The sequence below is a fragment of the Chrysochloris asiatica genome, unplaced genomic scaffold, assembly GCF_000296735.1.
Source record: "Chrysochloris asiatica unplaced genomic scaffold, ChrAsi1.0 scaffold00340, whole genome shotgun sequence".
In the NCBI taxonomy this organism is placed as follows: domain Eukaryota; kingdom Metazoa; phylum Chordata; class Mammalia; order Afrosoricida; family Chrysochloridae; genus Chrysochloris; species Chrysochloris asiatica.
In genome coordinates this window covers 427,485-443,119 of record NW_006408858.1, presented here as the reverse complement: position 1 = coordinate 443,119, position 15,635 = coordinate 427,485, and positions in this window count along the sequence as shown.

Genomic DNA, 15,635 nt, shown 5'->3' with positions numbered 1-15,635 from the left:
TAAAACCACAAAGCGGGCAGGTCTTAGTAAGTTCTCCTTTCCTTTTCTCTCAGTCCCTGTCCCACCCTACTTTCCAGCCACAGGGCGCGCACAAGCACACGCACACGCACACGCACACGCACACACACACACACACACACACACTTCTCTCTGGGGTCTCCATACAGACCCACCCTCCACCCAACCCAGAGTGTCCACCAGGTAAGTTTCTTCAGGAGAAAGAAGTACGTTGGGGCAGGCATACCCAACCACAATTCTGACTCATAGTGACCCTAAAGAACTGAGTAGAAATGCCTCAAAACTGTCAATCTGTACAGGAGCAGACGTCCTCATTTTTCTTTTGAGGAACAGCTGGTGGTGGTGGTGGGGGTTCAAACCACTGATCTTGTGGTTGGCAAGGGGGTGGTAAAAATACAGGAAATTATAGAGCAATCTCATTCCAGTGATGAGTCGAGTGTATAATCAGCGTGAAGTACTTTTACAGCCCTAAAAACAATAGTTGAATTTGTGCATTAATCTCAAGAATCTGTCTAGTGAGGGACACTTTGAACAGAGAACATACTGCTGGACTGCGTCCTGACAAGTCCTAAAACACAGTGGGGAAACTCACAAGGAGGATGAGGTGAGGACAGATGATGTGGAAAGGCCATGTGGAAATGTTCTGAGTATCCTGATTAACATCACCACCACTCACTATTGTCGCTTTGATTCTGACCCACAGCGACCTGACATTGCTGTTGTGTCATCAGTCCCTACAGGACAGAACAAAACTGCCATACCTGTGTAGGGTTTCCGAGGCTGTAAATGTTAATGGAAACAGATAGCTGGTGGGGTTAAACCATTGACCTTGCAGTTAGCAGCCCAACACTGACCCCAATGTCCCACGGTGGAGAGTCAGAATTAGAATGCAGAAGTCAATGTGCTTTAGTCCACCCAGGTATGCCAATCAGCCTCAGTTTTGCAACCTAGAAGCAGCCCACGGAGGCAGAGGCATCTGGTGAAAGCAAGTCCCTGTTGCTCCCTGCCTGGGGCACTCTCTGTGTGCCCTTGACCTGTGTTCCCCAAACTTGCACAGATGGCATTGAGGATTTGCAGCATGGCTGGACCAGGGTCAACACCTCAAGGCCTAGCTTCTGAGATCCACAAAGGAGAACGTTTGGAGTTAGCACCTCTCAGAGGCTGAGAGAACCGCTATCCAGTAGAAGCAACCCTCATAGAGAGCACCAAGAATGACTCCAAGGCCCCAATTGTGACAACAGTACCCCAACTCGGCCTGGACTTCCCAAGAGGCCAGGCATTCAGAATGTGCCCCACAAGTGCAGGCGACCCCACCACCTCCATGAGCACCACTAGAGGGTGTGGTCCTGGCCCTCATGAGCCTGCCTCTCAAGAACACTGCCACTTCCACAGTGCGGAGCTGGGGGGAGGGGCCAGGAACGAGGCAGGAACCTGAGATCAGAGCAGGCAACTGTCCAGTTCCTGAGTGACTGAGAAGGACAGTGCTTAGGGAAGAGGCAAGCCCCCTTGCCTCTCTTGAGGCCTCCTCTCCACCCAATGGGCGGTCTGATCTTCCTAGGAGAGAGCTGCCCTGCCCTGCCCTGTCCTGCTCTGCCCCACCCCAGCAGATTCCTCCTTTCCCCTTCACCATCTCCTGGCCAAGGAATTCCAGCTACAAGGAACAGACTGAATCAATACTCCCAGCTGGTGCCAGACCGCCTGCCCAATGCTCAAGTGCCAGGTGGGAGGGAGGGCCAGGCCAGGCAGAAAAGCAGTGCAGGGCTGGGGGCTGGCATCTGGCAGCTCCACACCCAGGGGTTTAAGGTATGTCTAACTGGGTCCTGAGAGCCTGACCACCTGACCACTATGATCGTCACTACTCAGGTGCAGCCCAAGCAGTCCCTCCCCCAGGCCTCAGAGATGGGTGGGTAGGCTATAGGGGAGGATACCCTGGCAGAGGTTAAGTACAAGAGTCAGTGAGTCCCAAGTCTGACACACTGGACCCATGAGAGTCCTTCCCTTCCTTTAACCTGCTTCAACAAGGACCCCTCAACGAAATTCCTCCCACCTCAACCCCACTCCTGATACTCCACCAAAGGCCCTACCGGCCCTCCACCTCAGCTCTGAACCCTGCCACGCACAAGGCTGCCTCTGTGGGGGAGGACTCTGAACATGTACTGGTCTAACTGAACCCTCTCACTAGTGAGGGGATACCAACATCTCTACTTTCAGATGTCACTTTGAGGACTGCAGTGCACCTAACCCAAGCCTTAGGATTTTCAGTAGCCTCATATGCATGCAAAAAGCTGGACAATGAATAAGACTGGAGTAGAATGTATGCTTTTGGATGACGGTGTTGGCCAAGAATACAGAATATACCATCGACTGCCACAAGAATGAGCAAATCTGTGTTTGAAGAAGTACAGTTGGAATGCTGTTTAGAGGTGAGGATGACAAGACTTCATCTCACCTACTTTACATATGTCATCAGGAGAGACCAGCCTCTCAAGAAGGGCATCACGCTGGTAAAGTGGAGGGTTAGTGAAAAAGAAAATCCTCAATAAGGTACACTGACACTAGGGCTGCAATGACAGGCTCAAACACAGCAACGATTGTGAGGCTGGTGCAGGACTGGGGTTTTGTTCTGCTGTACAGAGGGTCACTATGGGCCAGAACCTATTTGATGGTACCTAACAACTACTGCTATTTTCAGATTAGAAAACTAAGGGTGTCTTGGGGGTTGAGCGACCTGCCTGTGGTCATAGCAGGCAGTAGGTGGCAGAGAGAAAAGTCAGACTTTGGGGATGAACATCCCCTGGACCCCCCCCACCTCCAACCCAGCCCACCTGCTCACAGGGGAGGCCTGAACCCCAATAACCCAGTTAGCAAGAAGCCATGAGGCAGGGGCGTGCCTGAGCTGACTGCTGCCAGGGAACACCCATGCTCTCCGTCACCTCTCTGCCCTGTCTCTCCAACCATGGCTGCTGGTGGGTGGGGACCCAATCTCTGGGCAAGCGAAGCTATGTAATCCAGCCCCAGACCTGGACCCCGGCCAGCGGTTTCTGGCTCTCTTCCCAGTCAGCCTCCTGGAAAGCAGCAGACGTGGATGCCAGGCACCCATCCAGCCCTCTGCCCACAAGGCTTCTATGAAACCACAACTCAGCTTCATTCAGTGAGGGAGATGTGGTACCCAGGAGCCCAGGCCAGCCCTACAACCCACCTGCTCAGTCACTATGAGACAGTATGGACATGGCGTCACCCTAGTCCAGCATGTCTGACAGGGAAGGAGGCTCATGGCTGCCCTCAAGCTCAGCATCTCCTCTGTTCCTGTACACTGAGCAGGGATCCCTCTGATCCTCTGACCCAGTAAATCCTATCAACAAGCTGTTGACAGCTTTTTCTACCTGTGCCACAGTGAAGACAAATCTAGAAAACATGGCTGTGCCCCAGTCACTGGCCCTGCTCTACAGCCCTTCGACACTCCCATCACCCTGATTTTGTGTTAATAGAATATGGCTAGGACAAGACTGGGAAATGGTGGACTCTACAAAAGGCCCAGGTCTGGCAGCAAGTGTCTGAAGAGTTCTGCAGGTGAGGTCGGCTCAAGGAAGAGAACTGATGAAGACAAAAACTCTGCTTGCCTCCAAACTTAACTCCTGCCCCCATCATGATGGCCACATGAGGGGCATACACCCCAAATACAAAATCATTCCCACTCAGAATGACCCTGTATAGGGTTTCTGAGGGTTGCTATGGGTTGGAATTGACTTGACAGCACTTAACATTCTTCTTGAGAGCAGATGCCTCCTCTTTCTCAATGAGCAGCTGGTAGGAATAGGGAAATGAGGTGGGGAGGGGGAGTCAAGGAAGGTGGGCAGGCAGGCTTGCAAAGCAGTTGCCAAACAGACTAGCAGAGCGGGGGAAATATGCCATCCCTACCTAACTCATAGTCACTGAGGCAACTCCAGGTTTGCAGAGTTGATCTTGCTCCATGGGGCGGTTTTCATGGCTCTGACCTTTCAGAAGCAGATCACCAGACCTGGCTTCTGAGAGCCTCTGGGAGGGTTCAAACTGTCAACTTTTCAACTAGTAGCTGAGCACTTAACCACTTGGTCCACCCACGGACACCATTCTGTCATCCCTAAACCAAAACCAAACTGGAGACTGAGCAGTGTTCCAGTATGCTATATTCTAAAAGGTCCCACAGCCCCAACATCTGCATTAGTCCCACTCCTGACCTAAGAAGTCTAACCTCTGGTAACAGGAATGCATATTGCAGTCTGAAAAGTCATGGGATAGGTTAGGCACATTCTAATTCCTGAAGGAGTTCCTGAGTAGCACAACAGGTTTACGCTATCTGCCGCTCACTAAAAGGCAGGAGTCCACCCAGAGGCACCTCTGAAGAAAGATCTGATCTATTTCTGGGGAAAAAAAATCAGCCAATGAAATCTCTATGGAATGCAGTTATACTCTGCTCACAAGTTGGAGTCAATGCCACAGCAACCGGTTTCAACTAGTAAGTACAACCCTGAAATAGGCAATGCTAGATGCGGTGATTCCTCACTGATGGGGATGTCGGTGAGGAGACCACCACCAAATAGGAGCTTCATTTCTCACAGTACAAGCCTAGAAGCTGACTGGTTCAAATGACTGACCTGGAACCTGAAATGGCAAGTAGAGCCTTGGGGGCTGTAGGAGCAGGTGTCTGAGACAAGGGACGTGACAGGAAGTAAGGTGTGGGCTGCAGGATCACAGCAGCTCTATGAAAGAGCTCAGAGCAAGGGTACAGCAAGTCAAGAGGTCAGTCACACACAAACCTGGGAAGGCAACAGGGGACCCTTAGCCATCCCACTAGAAGGGACTGGCATGACCATCTAAGCCACCTCTGGGTCACCCCTCAGAGAAGAAACTGAGCCCCAAAGGATGGTGCCTGTCAGAATTGATCCTCATCTTTGTTCCATGGAGCACCGGAGCACCTGGTGGGTTCAAACTGCCTTGTAGTTAACAGCCCAGTGCCTGACCCACAGCATCACCAGAGTTCCTTGCATTAGAGAAGGAACAATGAAGGTATTGTTTGTTGTTAAGTGCCATCATGTCAGTTCCGACTCATAGTGTCAATGAAAATGGAGGCACCACATACCAGGGAAAGAAGCGAAAGTAGTGCTCCAAGGGGAATTTATAGTTGTAAGCACACCTATCAACAGCAACCTAGTAAACATTGTTAAGTGCTGTTGAGTCAGTTCCGACTCACACTGACCCTGTATAGGCTTTCCAAGGAGCAGCTGGTGGATTTGAACTGCCAACACTGTGGTTCACAGTCCAGTGCTGATCTTATAGTATCACACCAGAAGTCCTAAAACCAACCTGTTGTTGTTAAGTGCCATCAAGTTGGTTCCAACTCATAGTGACCCTGTATAGGGTTTCCAAGGAGTAGCTGGTGGGTTTGAACCGCCACCTTCTGGTTTAAATTGACCTTGAGGTCCACTGCTTATCCTGTTGTTGTTGTTGTTGTTACGTGCCATCGAGTGGGTGACCTTATGCACAGCAGAACAAAACACTGCCTGATCTTGGGCCAACCTCACTACTGTTGCCACACTTGAGTCCATCGATGCTGCCAGTTGACCAATCCATCTTGTTGGGGGACTTCCTCTTTTCCTCTGACCCTCCAACTTACCAAACATGATATGCTTTTCCAGCGACTGGTCCCTCTTGACAGTATGTCCAAAGTATGAGAGACGAAGTTTGGCCATCTTGGCCTCTAAGGAGCACTTTGACTGCTCATCCTGTTGTTGTTGTTAAGTGCTGTTGAGTCGGTTCCGACCCTGAACAGGGTTTCCGAGGTTGTAAATCTTATCTTTACGGGAGCAGAACGCCTCATCTTTCTCCTGTGGAATAGCTGGTAGTTTCAAACTGCTGACCTTTCGATTCGCAGCCCGATTCGTAACCACTATGCTACTAGACTGCTTATCCTACAAGGCCAAAAAGGCAAGTAACCAGCTGCCGAGTAGTCAATTATGACTCATGCAACCTCATGTGTATTAGAGTAGAACTGTGCTCCATAGGATTTTCAATGTCTGGGATCCTTTACAAGAGGATTGCCAGGTTTTTCTTCTGAGGCACTTCAGGGTGGTTCAAACTCCCAATTCCTGGTTAGTAGCTAAGTGCCTAACTGTGCCACCTAGGAACTCCTTAAGCAAAGTAGAAGTTCTAACAAATAAAAAAATCTTCTATTATCATTACTTCATGAAAGAAAACATGTTAACAACCAAAAACTAGTAAGAGTCATCTCTCAATGTAGAAGTCCTTTGAAAGGGCAGGTGACAACCTTTCAGCAATGCTTTGGCCATTGGCTGCTAGAAACAGGGTCACTATGAGTCAGAACCAACTTGATAGCAGTGGATTTGGTTGGCGGAAATTTTGAGGCGACATGATGTTCCAGAACTACTGCCCTGCCCTGTGACGCGACAAGGACCCACCTGGATATGACAGGGCTTTGATGGAATGCTAACAGGGGATCAGAAAACCACAAAACAAACTGTATGCCAGACAGTGATGACAGGGTTTTAATTTGCCAGACATACTCCAAGGACTGGGGGAGGCGAGGGGAGAGATGTGGAGCTTAAAGGTTTCCTTTTGGAGTGAGGAAAACGTTTTGGAACTAGACAAAGCTGGTGGTTACACAACATGGTGAATGTACTTAAATGCTGGAGAGCTCTTCACTTTGAAGTGAAGCGAGATGGACATTGTGGTAGGATTCTGTTCATAGGAGTTCAGGTGCAGGCAACACTGATCCCTAATGATTGTGGAGGGCAGGGGCAGCTGTTCTTGCTTTGGATGCTGGGTTCTCAGTAGGTTCACCTGAGATTCATTCAGGGCACTTTTGTTTAAGCTCTATTTCAGTACCACACAGAAACCATCAGGAGGGAAGGAGATCTAACTAGGTCCTAAAATTAGCAAGTCCAGGCAGGAACTTCTCATGAGCCCCTCAAAAACGGTAATCAGAACCGTATGAGAAATGGTACGCTGGCACAACGGATGGGAAGAGGTGACAATCAGCAAAGCAAGGCTGCCCAGTTTGAGAAGAGGAGTACTCTATGGAGGAGGGGTTTTTCACCTGCCAAGAGGCACCCTGAAAAGGCCCCTGCACCTTAAGGATCTAAGTCACATGGGGAAATGACTGAGAAGAGTGAGGAGATCCACGTGCCAATTCAGGTGAGTGGGGACTTCTTCAGGGAGGTGCCTTGGCAAGCCTGCAAGGGTGAAAAGGGAACAAGGGTGTCTGATACGTGTGCATGCACATGAGCACTACACTCTTGGGTGTTAACTATCTTTGCATATAACCCAGTGGTCATCCCTTGGTCAGTGAGGCAAGCCCCCAGTGACAGGGTGGCCTGGCACCTGTCTAGGAAAGCAGGGTTGAGAGATGCTGAGTACAGCTTTCTGGACATCTCCTTTCCATATCACAGGAGGTCACCCAGAAAATATTTCTTGTTAGATGCTATCAAGTCAGTTCTGACTCATAGTAACCCTATGCACAACAAAACAAAACACTGCCCGTCCTGAGCCAACCTCACCATCATCACACTTGAATCCACTGTTGCTGCCATTGTGCCAATCCATCTTGTTGGAGGGAGTCTTTCTCTTTTTCACCGATGCTCCACTTTACCAAGCATAATGTCCTTCTCCTGGGACTGGCCCCTTCTGATAATTTGTCTGAAGTATGAGAGAGAGAGTCTCTTCATCCTGTCTTTTAAGGAGCATTTTGGCTGTACTTTTTCCAAGACAGAATTGTCTGTTCTTCTGGCAGTCCATGGTACTTTTAATATTCTTCTCCAATACTATAATTCAATGCATCAATTACTCATTGTCCAACTTTCACATGCAATTGTTGTTAAGTGCCGCCGAGTCGTTTCCGACCCATAGCGACCCTGTGTAGGGTTTCCAAGGAGCAACTGGTGAGCTTGAACTGCCAACTCTGCAGTTTAAACTGACTGTGCAATCTGGCACATTAACCCACAGCGCCACACCAGGACTCCTTCACATGCAATGAGGCTACTGAAATACTATGGGTCAGAAGCACCTTAGTTCTCAAACTGACATCTAAACTCTTGAACACTTTACCGTGGTCTTGTGTAGCAGATTTGCCTAATGTAGAAAACATTACTGTCCTAATAAACTCAGGATGGGCCAGTTTCCCAGGACAGAGGGCAGAGTTAATGCTAAACCCCAAAACCCAACCCACTGCTGTCAAGCTGATTTAGATTCACAATGACCTTATAGGAAAAGTCAACAGGATTTCAGAGGCTGCCAATCTTTACAGAAGCAGACTGCCACATCTCTCTCAGAGAGCCTGGTGGGTTGTTCAAGTTGCTGACCTGGTGATTAATAGCCCAACACTTAACCCACTGCAACACCAGGACATCAGACATTAGGGCAATAAAAAATTACCTGGTTGCCTTTTATCTTTGTTGTTGTTGTTGTTGTTGTTATGTGCCATGGAGTTGGTTCTGACTCATAGCGACCCTGTACAGGGTTTCCGGGGCTGTAAATCTTACAGAAGCAGAAAGCCTCATCTTTCTCCCACGGAACAGCTGGTAGTTTTGAACTGCTGACCAGAAGTATATCTGCTCCTAAGCAGAGATTTTCCAGAGCTCCCGAGTTAAAACTATTCCAAGTGAAAATACCAAGATCCCCTCTTCCAGGTCCTCAGATCAGGCCCTTGCCGACTCCTGGCCCCTGTGGTCCTGAGTTCAATCATCCTGAGTTACAGTTCTCCAGCATGGCTATCAACTAATTGTCCTACTGAAATGATTTCAGTGAACTCCCAGTGCTGGGATAAAGCCCACTCTGTGCCCGGTGGACTTGACTGCCACAGCACCTAGCTGCTGGAACTGCAACCCCATCCCCGACTGCTCCCCTCCCTCTACACACGGTTGCCTAGTCGAACTGCCTCCTCCCCAACCCTCAACACACACACACACCCTGCTGCCCAGGCTACCAAGGTTAGGGAGACCCTGCTCCCAACCAGCCAGCACACACTGGGCATGCAGGAGACACTCAGTAAATGTTTGCCAGGTAAGGAAATGACCGTCTGGAAGAATAAATGCCTCAGACTAGAGTGTGAAATCTACACTGAAGACGGTAAAGTAGTACAGGGAGGAAGGGGGAGGGTGAGTAGGGGGAAGAGAAAGGCTGCCCAGCATGCTTTGTCATCCTCTCCAAAACAAACCTTCTGCCATCAAGTTAGTTCCTACTTATTGGGACCTCATAAGACAGAGGAGTGCCCCATATGGTTTCTGAAACTGCAGACTGTGTTATCCTTCTCCCTTGGAGCAGTTGGTTGGTTAGCAACTGAGTGCTTAACCCACTGTAACAACTAGGGCTCCTTCAGCTACATCAAAACCCTGCTATCTACATTCTTAAAAATGAGTAAAAGACATAGCACTGCCATAATCCGCTGCCATCAAGTGTATATGACTCCAATTTATAGTGACCTTAAATCTTCACAGGAGCAGACAGCCTCATCTTTTCTCCCATGGAGCTAAGTTTGAGCTACTAACTTTTTAGTTAACAGTCCAATGCCTAACCCATGGTGCCACCAGACCATTTGTATTATCACATGACCCAGCAATTCCACTCCTGTGTATAAGCCCAAAAAGTAGTGAAAGCAGGAATGCAAACAGAACCTGTGTATCAAATTTCATTGCAGCACCTCTCATAATATGTGAGGTGGAAACAGCCCAAGTGTCTAAAACAAAATGTGTTCCATACACACAATGAAATGTTACTCAACCATACAGAGAAATGCTGTTGGAAGCATGCAACAACATGAGTGAACCCTGAAAACATGCTGAAGTAAGTTAGAGGCAAAGGACAAATACTGTATGATCTTACTTGTAGAGACCAAAATATAAGACCACTAACAAGATAAACCTGTTAGTGCTTATCAGGGGTAGATGAGAAGCAGGTTAGGGACTCATTGCTTAGAGTGGTGAATACTACCACCACCTACTGCCCTGGAGTCAGCTCTAACTCATAGCGACCCTGTATAGGATTTCAAGGCTGTAAATCTTTCTGAGAACAGAGAGCCATCTTTCTCCCACTGAATGGCTGATGGGTTTGAAATGCCGACCTTGTAGTTAACTGTCCAATAGTTATCCTACAGCACCACCAGGGCTCCTCTAGGGAATACTTTTGTTGTTAAGTGCTGTCGAGTCGGTTCCAACTCACAACAACCCAGCATAGGGTTTCCAAGGAACACCTTCTGAGTTTGAACCACCAACCTTGTGGTTCAGTGCTTTATCCCATAGCACCATACCGGAACTCTGTGGTGAATACTAGGGAGCTTCAAAAAGCTGGTGAAAATGGAATTGGAATTTTTCCATAAATTTTTTAAAAAGGATAGTGATGATGACTAAACATGAAGAATGTAATCAATGTCATGAAATTATATATACATAGAAATTGTTAAACTGGCAAATGATTTTCTTTTTCTAATGTATATTTTTACCACACGCACACACACACACACAAATCAATATGGACTCCAAAAGCGGTTTTGTTTATATGGTTTAGATATCACTTCATTAGATGTTGCTGTGTATTATATACTCTATTAATGTTTAATATACTGCCATTCAAGGTACTACAAAAACTGCTGTTTACAAATTTAACAACAATAAGGCCATTTCATGTTAACATTAATATTTTTTCAGGAAAAATTCCAAGAGGAAAAAGTTGAGAAAAGTGGCACTGGTTTTTAGATTTTCACAAACCTCCTTAATGTCTGACTTCATAAAGGAGCAGGGCTCTCTCATCTCTGCTTCTGTTAGGGACTGTGGTTTGGGTTGGATCTCAGCTTGAAAAATCTGACCCCATGAAAAGATTATCTCAATAAGGGTCACTATTCTTCCCTGATGTTACTGTTAAGTAGGTCCCTACTCACAGTGACCATGACAAAGGGTTTCTGAGGGGCAGCTGGTGGGTTTGACTGTTGACCTTGCGGTTAGCCCACCAGGACTCCCTGATATTATGCCTAAGTGACAGTTTCTCCAAGTGTAAAGCTGAATCTGAAGTTCTCTCTGTGGAGTTTCCCATGTATAGTCATACTGACATTAACCAACCTATTAGCACTTGAACCCAGGCATGGTTTTGTAAAATCAGGGCCTGGTCATTTGGAAAACACCAGTTTGTTTAATGACCTCTTTCAAATGTTATCACATTTCACTATACTGTATCAAAAAATCACATGTGTGAACATTACAACAGAGTTTATCAGAAAAGTCTGGTTCAAGTGCTGGGGAGCTGCCAGGCTCTTGATAAGAGTCCCAAAATTTAAATTCTTACTTGCAAGCTCAAATTTATCATGGGCATCAGATAGTGTCAGGTTTTTTTCCTTAAAGTGTTAAACTCAAGAAAATGCCTGTGAAATACACTAAGTCTGAATAACCATACGACGTCACCTGTTGATAGCCCAATGGGGAAGAAGGTTGAGTTGGCTACCAACTCAAACAAGATTTGCTGAGGGCACTGGTGGTTTTGTGGTAGAATTCCTTTGCCTTCAGTGCCAGAGAACCAGGTTCCAATCCTAGCTAATGTGCCCATCTGTCAGTGGAGGCTTGTGTGTGCCTATGATATTGAACAGGTTTCACCTGAGCTTCCAGACTAAGAAAACCTGAAGATCTCCTTCTAAACCAGCCAATGAAAACTCTATGGATCATAGCAGTTGGATTTGTAACTCCTTATAACGGGGGTCATACATGGGGGCTTCAGAAAGTTCATGGGAAAAATGGAATTAGAAAATAAAGGAATCTCCTCAGGAGCTTTCTGAAGCTTCCTCATACATACAGTAGAATGTTATTGAGTCATACAGAGAAATGATGTTTGGATGCATGCCACCACATGGACAAACCATGAACACATGCTTCTTCGTGAGCTGAGATACAAAAGGAGAAATACTGTATGATCCCGTTTGTACTGTAAGCAGGACCCGGTCCACCAGGAATCAGGGGCCAACTTGAGTGCGGCCCCCAGCACTTCAAGGGAGCAGCCCTCCTGAATTTGAGAGGCAAACAGGCCCTGCAAAGCCCAGGGGCAGAGTGGTCAGTGGGAGGGTGGGGGAGGGTATTATCAGGAAGTAGGAGGTGTATACTGCTGCTAGGGACGTGAAGTCAAAGTCCCCTCCTGCCCAAAGCAGCCCAGCCAGCCCTGCTGCCCTTATCAGTGTCCGCACATGCATGGAATGTGGGTCTTTGGGAATTTCTGGCCTGTACCAGAGGCTGCCTGGGGCAGGCGCCCTGCAGCAAGGCTAAAGGACCAAGCATGGCTGGAGCCCCTGCTTTCCCTCCACACACCCCAACCCCCACCCCCAGCCACGTGGCAGAGAGCAAGCTGCACCTGTTGGTAATAACACAGGGGCCTGTCCCTGCAGTCAGGAAGGAGGAAGGAAGGTGTTCTACCATCTCTGCCTCTGTGTTAAAGGATCTCAGAGAAGACCACCAAGAGGAGGAGGCAGCAAGGGGTTCAAAAGGAGTCCCTCTAGAATGCTAAGCTTCCCTTAGCACCTGGTGACAGAAGCCATCAGCACATTGAAAAAAGGGGAAGGGCAGGGAGGTCTGTAGGGGCAGGAGGCCCTGGTGAAAGCATGGATGCAGGAATCCACCCCAAGACCATTGGCACATGTGGGACCCCTGCTGTTCGCTGGCCATCCACCTCCTAATGCCTCAACCTGCTCTCCTCTAGACTACAGCATCTCCTACCTGGGACACCAGGTGGGGACCACCCCACTGCTATGGTCCTTGAGGCCATAGCAGGAAGCTGTCCTGAGGAGGCTGGGGTATCTTGTGTCCTGTCTGCCTGTGGGTGGGGACTGGCCTGCAACTGTTCCATCCCAGCAAGGAGGCAGAGCTACCACATAAGGTCCTACCGGAAGCTCTGCCTTCGTGGGCCCCTCCCCACCTCATCTCTTGTCCAGACAGTGAATCTCAGGATGCCTGTCCTTCTGAAGCTGGTCCTTCCTCTCCCTCCTCTATGGAGGGACCCTGAGGTCGAAGAGAAACAAAAGCAGCTCAGGTCCAAGAGACCCCCACCTGCCCATTCACCACTCAGCTGGAGAAGCCAACAGAAGCCTAAACTCACTATGGGAGTTCGAACAGAGACCAACCATGTCTCAGGAATGCAGCCAGAACTCAGGCCTTGGGAAGGAGTAAGCTCGGCCCAAGGTGGGAGGCTCCTTGGGTGTCTGCTGGAAGCAGTCCCTTAGTGCCTGCTGGCCTAGGTCTCTACCACCACTGCACAGGGAAAAGGGGGGTGGGGAGGGAGGCCCTGTGCCCGGATGATTTTAGACTTTCCTGGCTTAGGAGACAGGCACAGCAACCCCTCGTCACCAGAGTCACCTTTGATGACCTCGGCAGCCATAACAACTGCTTGATTCTACCATGGACCCTACTGGAATAGTGGTTCTCAAACTGGGCTGCATGTCAGAAACATTTCCAGAGCTGCAGGCAACTCAGACACCTAGGTCCAAAGACTCCAGAGAGGCCGGCTGGGTTGGGCCTTAGCTGGCCAGCTCTGAGAAGATCATAACATGCTACCCAAGCTGACCGTGGGGACACTGACTGGTCATATTTGGTGTGGGCCACAGATGGCCTGAGCCATCTCCCTGGAAAGCCCTCACTGTGTTCACACAGGGACAAGCCACAGAGTTCCTAGTCTCTTCACCCTTCTCATCTATTGTTTGAGCAAATTCATCAAGTGCATGATGAGTCCTTTGCTGCTGCTCGTGGCCCACATGGAGAGGCGGCCATGAGGTGGGTAGAAGGGGGTGTTAAGCTCACCTCAAAGTTATGGGTAGTGGGGAAAAGCAATGGTCAGGCGCACCCAGGGTGGTCATGGGTAGAAGTCAGGTTCAGCTCAGGTGGGCACAGGATGGGAGGCAATGGTCAGGGGTGGAACAGGTGATAGGGGTCAGGCTCATCATAGGAGGGTCACCCTCCACCAGGACAGGTTCTGTCCTACACACAGTCCCTCCCCAACTTGCCAGGGTAAACCTACCCACCTAGCAGAGAAGCGAGAAGGAAGCCTGTGGAAGCACAGGGGACAGATCTCACAGCAGCCTTCCTGTCCTCAAGGCAGGCTGTACGTACCCCTACCACACACCACCAAAAGCAATCCCTGCCTTCCCCCAGTCCCCTTGCTTCTCCCTCCCTGGTGCTCTCTGGGAATGGATCACCTATTGTGTAGTCCTAGTGTGGCAGTGGGTTAATGCACTGGACTGCAAGGTAGGCGGTTCAAATTCACCAGCTACTCCTTGGAAAGTATACAGGGCTGCTAAGAGAGAGAACCAACTCACAGCACTTAATAATTGTACACCAAACACCCACCGTGTGCCAAATTCTGCATTAGTAGCGGCCAGACTCTCAGACCTGAAAAACACCTGGCTGAAGCTCCATTCTAACCCCAAGGCCGCACACCCCGCCCCATGACTCGCACCACTTGTTGGTATGAAAAACACGAAAATTAGACAGTCAGGAGGAGGAGGGGCACTCCTCTGCCTGGCAGCCTTTCTCAACCTCAAAGTACAAGAAGGTCCCAGGCAGTTTGGGGGATTACTCCCTGCTCCCATTTAGTACAAATCCCCTCCCTCCCAGGTGCTTCCATCCTGGCCCTCTTCGTGGACTGCAGTGTCCTGATGCCTTTCTGATTAAGTCCCTGGGCTCCCACACAATCCCCACTGGCTTTGCCACTCCCAGGGTCAGCCCCTCCTCAGGATTCCTCCACCCCCAACCCAGGTCTCTAACCCTCAGGGTAAGGGCCATTCAAGCAAAAAGCAAATGCCTGGGGTACTAGGCCATATCAAACTGGACAGGCTTGTTTGGAAGACCCTCAGCTAGAGCCAGGAGCTGTGTGTATATGGAAGGCTGTTCCCACCCCCTTCCCCTGTAGGACTGCAAACCTTTCCAGCCTCTAGGCTGGGTGCCCTCAGGGACACTGGGTCCATCGAATTCACAAGTCAACCCCAGTCTCACCTAAGTTCTTCCCCACGGAATCCAGCAAGTCACACACATCACTTCTGTGCTGAACTATCAGAGTACCCAAGAGAAAACCACTGTTGGCAGGTTGGCGAGGGAAGAATCGCATGTTCCAGTCTACCCACGGGACCCACCTGTGTTCAGAAATGATCTCTGAATAGACGTCGGTTGAAGAACCCCACCCCATCCACCCCCATATCCTAGCTAGCTCCTGCCTTGTTCTCCCTTGGCCATTCTCCAATGGTTACCTCTCAAGGTTGACAACCCTCACTTTCACAACTGGAACCCCTGGTGGATCTTCCCCACAATATTTGACAATGTCATGGCCTGGTCACCACTGCACCCCTCTGTGCTGCCCTGGTCTCTCCCACCCCCTACCCCTGATAACACCATCTCACAATCATTCAGTTTTCAGGTCTATCCTCCCAGACTGGGCTCTGCCGGGCAACGATACAGGAACTGGAAGTGGAACTTCAGGAACAGGAACTTGGGTTCTGCTCCCCTCTGAGAAGTAGAGGCACTGAGGTCACCCAAGTGAATGAGTGAGTGAGCAAGTGGTAGAGCCAGGGTCTCCAAGGAGCCCTAGGGGAGGAACCTGATTTGTTATCT